This window comes from Pelecanus crispus, chromosome 5 (genome assembly GCF_030463565.1).
Source record: "Pelecanus crispus isolate bPelCri1 chromosome 5, bPelCri1.pri, whole genome shotgun sequence".
In the NCBI taxonomy this organism is placed as follows: domain Eukaryota; kingdom Metazoa; phylum Chordata; class Aves; order Pelecaniformes; family Pelecanidae; genus Pelecanus; species Pelecanus crispus.
This window is the reverse complement of record NC_134647.1, coordinates 26,466,840-26,474,896: the sequence shown is the minus strand read 5'-3', so window position 1 is coordinate 26,474,896 and position 8,057 is coordinate 26,466,840. Positions and strand designations below refer to the sequence as shown.

The 8,057-nt window shown below is 41.1% G+C and overlaps 1 long non-coding RNA gene across 1 annotated transcript; it reads right to left on the bottom strand.

Moving 5' to 3' along the window:
• Nucleotides 1-1,783: 1,783 nt before the first annotated feature.
• On the bottom strand, nucleotides 1,784-7,772 carry LOC142593514 (uncharacterized). The gene is made up of 3 exons (XR_012831038.1): nucleotides 6,188-7,772; nucleotides 4,868-4,998; nucleotides 1,784-3,171 (listed from the first exon to the last, which is right to left on the bottom strand). It is a non-coding gene; the product is annotated as an uncharacterized LOC142593514 (long non-coding RNA).
• Between the last annotated feature and the right edge of the window lie 285 nt (nucleotides 7,773-8,057).

Sequence of the window (8,057 nt, the reverse complement as noted above, 5' to 3'; positions counted from 1 at the left end):
GTCAATAGAGTCAGCAGGTTGCTTATATTTTAAACATGGTAAGTAAGGACTGCTTGCTGGGTTAGCAGAATATATGGGGCGTGACAAAAGGCTGAAGGAGTAAACAACATATTATTTTCCCACATTGTGTGGCTATCAGGAGAAAAATCTCAAAAAAAGAGAAAAGACACGGGAAAAAAGTGGCAATAAAGCAACCAGCTTTTCCCTTTGTCCTTGAAAATCAGAACAGGAAATAACTTGGGGTTTCCCCTATTTAGCAAATGCTATTGTTATAGCAGAGGACATGCAGGATGATGAGTTAAGAGGATATGATCTTTTCTAGAAGAGATTATGAATGTATCATAGATTAAACACTATTTGAATTATTAATTCTATTTCTATAGATACTGCTAGTATACTAAAATACTTCTATAGGAGAGCTAGTCTACCCAACGTTTGTGTTATCTCTTGCATCAGAAAATGAAAGTCAAAGAGACCTCAGTATTATTCTCGCTTTTGCACTTTCTGGATTTTTGGGGGGTAGAAACGGCAACAAAAAATCCATGAACAATTATAGTATGCATCTGAGAAATGTCTAGGCTCTCTTAGCTCCTGGGAACACTTGAGAATTTAAAGGAAAAGATAGGCAGGCAGGCAGGAGCTGGGTCAGCTCACCTATGGCATAAATGTATTCCAACACTTAGGGAATGGTGGGGAGTTTAACACCATATCAGACATGGGGTTCTGACTCCAAAGCACATGATGCATTTTAGACTCTTTGTAATATGTTTGTTTATAGTTAGTCTGGCTTCAGCAGTTGAAGTCACAAAACTAAGTCTTTTAAAACTATTCCCGGTATATTCAGTGCAATGCAGGTTGCAAACATTTCTATTCATGGAATTTAACTCAGATTTTAAATTGCTATATATATGGGGTCATTAATTCTGGAATAAGTTCCTTCATCTATTTTAGCTTATTTGAGTATTTAATTCTAGAACAGTTATTCTAGTCTACAATTATTCCAGGATTGTCTTGGCTCCAGAAGGTCATAGAAGTATCTTTCATCAGACATACCGATATTGTAGTATGCCCTAGATAAAACAAGAATTAGGATTCTAGTTGAGTTAGGAGCACAGATCACATCATTTATTATCTGCAGATGCCAGGACATTAAAACTTTCAATTGTTTTCCCACCAAACTGAACGAGGCAGTTCGTTAATACAATTACCTCTGTATAATTGGAAACTAAATCAACGATGACTGCGTGATTTGAATATTACTTTAAATAATTTCATTTTTATGATGCTATTTTGTTGTACATGGTATCACTAAATAGCTTATTCATTTTCCTGCTGACTGTGATTTGAGTTTGTGCCTTTCTTTGAGAAGGAAGAAGCACATTTTCAACCTTTCTAGTTTTCTGGGATACAGTGTGCATTGCTTTTAATTATTTAGGCTGACACACATTAACAGTAAAAGTCCATAGTCCATAGTGAGTGAAACAAGAGGGAAGGACCGGGTGGATTATAACTGACACAGGAAGAGGAGCACGCACCTGAGGTCTTTGGCAAGGCCCTTAAAGGAAAGTGGGAATTTGGGGTAGACAACAAACACAGAATTTGAGTGTTGTGAAGGACTTCCCCTGCTCCTTTCAGAGGAGTGTCCCTAGTCACTTCCTGTTTGCTCTTTTGGAAAGAAGCAGTTTTAAAGCATTTGGACAGGTGATAGGGAGAAGGGCCACAGACTACTCTGTGTCACAGTCTGTTTGGATCTCTCAAATTTACAAGACAACGTAGTCTGTAAATTAAACTTTATTTTATGAGCTCATTAGGAAAGAAAACAAACATGACAAACAAGGGCTCAATCCCCTTTGTACAGGCTAGTCTAGCACATGAATTCACTAATTCATCACTTAAGTCACAGGGTTTCTAACTCACAAGTTCTCTAATTCATAACTCACAATTCATTAACTCATAACTTGTAACTTGAGCACCTATGAGCAAAATAATTACCTAGCCAATGGTAAGGTACCTCCTCCTCTGTCATGGTGCAGGCATCCCCTGTATCACACCAGGAAGCATGAACATCAGTGTTTTATCAACACTGTTTTCATCACAAATTCAAAACATAGCACCATACCAGCTACTATGAAGAAAATAAACTCTATCCCAGTCAGAACCAGTACAGTCTCCACACCTTATTCCATACCATTTACATCATGCTCCAATATCCAATAGATCCTCATTAGCCATTTCCCCCTTCCCATCCTTTGATATATACACAGATATCATTCCCTTAGTCTATGGACCACCCCTGTAAAATGTCCATAAAATGTCCATGAAATGTCCATTGAGTTCATTAGTCCATGACTTGGGTTCTGTTATGGTGGTCACTCAGGACAGGAGAGGTAGTGTGTTGCATGGAGTTATTGGGTACCAAAGCCAGCTCAGGTTGGGTCACTGCTGCACTTGCACTGCTTCTTGTAAGGCTCGTCCTCCGCTGGTGGTGGTTCCTGCTATAGTACTTCCTGTAACATGCAACTCACATCCTGGGTTACAACAATTTAAAGGTATATCTATTACAATCTCTGCCTCTGGTCCCTTTGGACACTGCAGTGTACTCCTCCCCTTGCCTCTGCTCCGGCATGGACTTATCCACAGACTCTTAGGGGTGGGCTGGCTCCAGCATGGACTTACTCATGAGCCACAGTCTCTGCAGGGGTATACCTGATGTGGCCTGGACTTACCCACAGCCACGGTCACTTCAAGGTCTACCTCCTCTGGCGCAGCCTTATCCATGGGCCACAGTCCCTTCAGGTGTGTACCTGCTGTGGCGTGGACTTAATCTGTGGCCACAGATGCTTCAAAGCGTACCTTTTCCAGTGTGGGCTTATCCTTGGGCCACAATCCCTTCAGGGGTATACCTGCTGTGGTGTGGACGTAGCCGTGGCCACGGATGCTTCTGCTCTGACGTGGACTTATCCACAGTCACAGGCACTTTGGGATGTCCTGCTCCCGCATGGACTTATCCACAGGTCAGGTCCCTTCAACCCAAGTTGTCACTGGAGCTCCAGCCTGTCCAGCATAGCAGCACAGGAGCAGCAGCGATGCACTGGCCATCAGCCAGTCCACGCGCATGGCCACTGTTGTTATCAAAATGCTCCCAGGCACGTCAGGGTGAGATGATAAGCCCTACAGCAAACAGCAAGAGCAAAAAGCAGCCACTTACGAGCACTAGACTCTAAGGTACAGTAAGGCAAGCAAGCCCCATGGCAAGCACAGGACCTGGCCAATTAATAGCTCAATAGCTATGACAGCTATAAATTCAGTCTAGCAAACTCCAATCAAACCTGTCGTTACCTTGCACCCTCTGAGCCCCACGTCGGGCACCAAAAAGGACTGTCGTGGTTTAACCCCAGTGGGCAGCTCAGCACCATGCAGCCACGTGCTCACTTTCCCCCAGTGGGATGGGGGAGATAACCAGAAGGGTAAAAGTGAGAAAACTTGTGGGTTGAGATAAAGTCAGTTTAGTAGGTAAAGCAAAAGCCGCACACGCAAGTAAAGCAAAATAAGGAACTGATGCACTCCTTCCCATCGGCAGGCAGGTGTTCAGCCATGTCCAGGGAAGCAGGGCTCCATTACACGAAATAGTGACTTCGGAAGAGAAATGCCATAACTCTGAAAGTTTCCCCCCCTTCCTCCTTCCCCCAGCTTTTATTGCTGAGCACAGTGTCATATGGTATGGAATATCCCTGTGGTCAGTTGGGGTCAGCTGTCCCGGCTGTGTCCCCTCCCAACTTCTTGTGCACCCCCAGCCTGCTTGCTGGTGGGGCAGCCTGAGAAACAGAGAATGCCTTGACACTGTGCAAGCACTGCTCAGCAGTAGCTAAAACTTATCCCTGTGCTATTAACAGTTTTCATCACATAGCACCATACAAGCTACTATGAAGAAAATTAACTCTATCCCAGCCAAAACCAGTTCAGTAAATTAAAAAAAAAAAAAAAAAAAAATTGACCAAAAGGTCAGCACGAACTTTCACTGCATGAAAAACACAATAAGCTCAACAACTAAGAAATGTCCTTTGTCTTGTTTTTTATCAAGCTAACTTAATAGGAGGTGAATTCTTAATGTGTAACGTTGGTAAAATGTGCACCCAGAATTGCCTGTACATAAGCATCTGTACATTACAAAAAGCTCTTCTGAAAATTGTTGTCTCTTGAGTAGGTCAGGCTGCTGTTGCAAAATGAAGGACCACAGTGTGATACTGTCATGACAGCAGTCCTTCTCCTCTGTGAATGAAAAGGGGGGTCGTGCAGAGTGCATCCAAAGGCTTCTAAAATGCTGCCACAAAGTGGCTAAATAATCCTTACAAGCTCTTTTATCTGTTTTAAATGCATTGTTCTCAAGAATTTTTCAACTTGAAAATAAATTAATTTTTAAGTTTAAGTCATCAAGCCATAACAAGACAGAAACTCTGACAGCCATGCATTCAAGGCATTTCAGTGTCCGTTTATTCTACAGGATGAGACAAGTACCAGCAGAAGATAAACCATTCCTGATTCCTCGGAGCCAAATTTAAAGTTGAACTTCCCTCAGGAACACTAAGGGTCTGTATTCGACTTGTTCATACTCATGTACAAAGTCCTACCACCTCTGGTATTTCTGTGGTTCCTGGGAATGAGATCATAACCGATGCTTAACATCTGAGACATGGGAAAAGGTTGTAGGCATATGGTTACTCTTTCACTAGTACTAGAGATAGGGTCTTCTCCATGAAGTGAAGAAAGAACCAGCTACTGTACTTTCGACTGTACATTAACCTCATCTAACTTTTAGATGGTAAGGGTTAGGGAAGATGAATTCCAGCCATTGTGGCTGAGGACATACCATCTTATGCCAACAACCAAGCAGGGATCCATGGTCCATCTTATGACTTTACGATGTAAGAAGGGAACAGAGATTGTGCCGCATGTGAGGCTGATTCCAGGGTCCTTGGTTTACATCTTGTGTAGAGCTCTCTGTAAAACAGAGGATGTCTCCTTATCACTGAGTGAAAAATAAATTTTGTTTCACTGAATCCTTTCATCAGTGTTTTTCTAGTGGCATCACAGGGAGTAATTTTAAAATGAAAGTTCTTATTAAAAACGTAACATCGAAAAAACTTCTAGTCAAAATCCCAGATCCTAAGAGTCACTTCTCATTACAGTCTCGGTCAAAATAGTCACTGGTTCAAAGTTCAGAAATTCAGTGTGACTGAAATTCATTTGGCAAGTCAGGACTTGTCTCCAACATTTTTCAGAGGTGTGAAAGATTTTATTCCAACAGCTGTTTTCCTCCATTGCCCTTTTATTTGAAGGTACCCAAACTAGCAAGGTTTTTAAAATTTGTATTTTCAGCAGTAGGTGGCACTATGAAGTTTCTATCTTCATAATTACTCTAATGTAAATTAATATATAATGTTATGCAGATACATTAGAAAGAATTTAATCAAAATGTTGTTAATAGTCCATTATCTAAAACTATGGTCAGATCTTTCCATTTTCTTATCATTTTAAAAAGAGCATGAAAATTGTTTAGAATAAATTCTGATAATAAAATGTTTTTCTAAATCTTGACAAAAAAGTCTAATGCAAGAATAGGAATAATGAGCATGTCTAATATAAAAATAGGCAACTAATAAAATTTAAAATTATATGCATCATAAAAAGTTCTCTATACTCTTTGTAACTTTTCAGTAAAGTACCGCCGTGGGTTGTTCCTGAATATACTACTTCAGCTACTTCAAATTTCCTGGAAATTATATCTATTTCATTCTCTTGCAAGCTGTAGTATTGCAGTAATGGGCGTCAACACATATAGACTAGGTATGTGAGTTTTATAAGGTAGATGAACGTATACTAACAGGAATACAGCAAATGGAAAAGCATTTGGATTTTTCGGTGCTTGGCCAAAAGTTCATATTTACCAGTGGAGACCAAAGCATTACCTGTGAGCCCATACTCCTCTAAGAATATCATATGGAGATGTTACTATATCCCAAATAAACTCCAGGATTAGAAAGATGCAATGTTAATTGAAAACATTTTCTTCAAAACTTTACTATACAAAAAGCTATAAAGGGCAACTAACAAACAAGCATGTATTTCCAGGTATTTCAGGTTGTCTAATCAAATGAAAATAACAATATTGCAAAAGTATTGCCCATACTTTGTTTCAGAAAGCTCCTAATGCCATACACCTCGTTTGTCAGTGGTGTACGGTGGGAATAGTGCAGTGAGATACAGCATTTTCATTAAGCTGATTTTTGGATGGCTGCCTTCTCATCAGAAATGAAGCACTGGTCTGCCTGAGCTCAAGGTGTGAAGATAAGGAAAGGAGAAAAGAAATTAAGCAAGGAACACAAATGAAATATATAGTCAATGCTCTTTTATCTGGCCTGGCCAGAAAGTGTCCTTCCCTTCTTTTTTCACCCCAGGCTCCAAGCAAGCTGCTTAGCTTTGCATACTACTTCTGCATTATGATACAATCTATGCCAACACCTAAGATTCACAATTGCTTTTATTTTGCTTTCTGTTAAATAAAGCATGTAGAAAAGACACCTTTATAGCTTCAGAGCAATTTTTCACAAACTGACATTGTGTACTACTCATTTTGTGCTAACATAGTCTGCTTGCTGTTTGTTTTATAATACTGAAAAATTCAAAAGCTGGTACTTAATAAAAACATCATTTGCAAGGAGCTGGCAGCAGCTGTACTCAGAGGCTTTTTAACTTGCGACAGCCCATTTCTGTTTCTCCAGAGTCTCCAACAGAGACGATTCAGTTGGGTTCACTTTTAGACCGCAGAATAAAGTGGTACTACAAAAATAATACACAGGAATATACTTAAAGTTTTGCTGCTGGTTCTCCGTTACAATTTATTGTCACTATGCATTCTCCCTCCAAGGAATCGAAGTCACAGCATCGCAAGAGCTCCTTCAGTATACCTGCCTCATTCAGTGATGCAGCACATGTTCTGCTTAGACCTCCGTGATATGTTTAGTGGCTCTATGGATGTGTTTTAATTAAACTTTCTTTGTAAGGCAAGTGCTTCCAGTCTATCTAGTACAGTTATCATACATGCATATAGTAAATCTACTTAGATTACAGGTTCTTCCTTCAAATGGATATATCAATTTCATATAATTACAGCAAGCAGTATCTTTGGGTAGACACCCACCTGCAACCTGATGGTGCAAAGAATTTTTTAAATTATTACAGATTTATCAAATGTATACACTTGTGCTATTTTTAAATGTAGCAAGTCACACCCTTGTACCTTGTAGGGCAAATGTGAAAATGAGACCTTCACATTAGCCCCATTTAAATTGTGAGATGCACTAACACGGCTCAACGGTCGTGAATACCCAAAGCAGGCGTCGCGCACCAGCCCGAGAGACTACGGCAGCACCCTGGCTGCGAGCCACGGAAGCTAAATAAGCACCTGCAAAGGACCAGCTAGATCTTCTGTTGTGGCTAGTAAGCGTCCTAATTCCACACTATTTAGTTATATTAGGTCATTGCGAGCAGCCTCAAAAATGGGCCCAAAGGGTCATTTGAAAGGTATATATTGTCATATACTTTCAGCCAGGCTACAAACACTATGGCAGCGGTCATAGCCTTCTCACAGCCGTATTCATGCCCTAAGCTGATTAACTATTTGACTGCCACTTGTGTTTCCAAGTGGAATTCCGCTGGCTCTCTGGCCAACAGCATTTACCAAACTATTGACCAGCCGGGTTAGCTCAGTTGGTTAGAGCATGGTGCTAATAACGCCAAGTTCACAGGTTCAATCCCTGCTCACTGCAGGGGGGTTGGGCTCGATGATCTCTCAAGGTCCCTTCCAACCCAAAGCATTCTGTGATTCTATGATTCTAGGTGATTTAAGGTAAGGCAATCCAGTAACTTGGTGACTATGACGTAGGGAACCAGGCTGCGGCCCATCCGCTGCCCCTCCTCTGGGGTGCGCTGTGGCACACGCTCGCTGTGACGCCTGAGGAACGCGGTGCCTGAGGACCACGGCAGGGTGCTGAACGCAC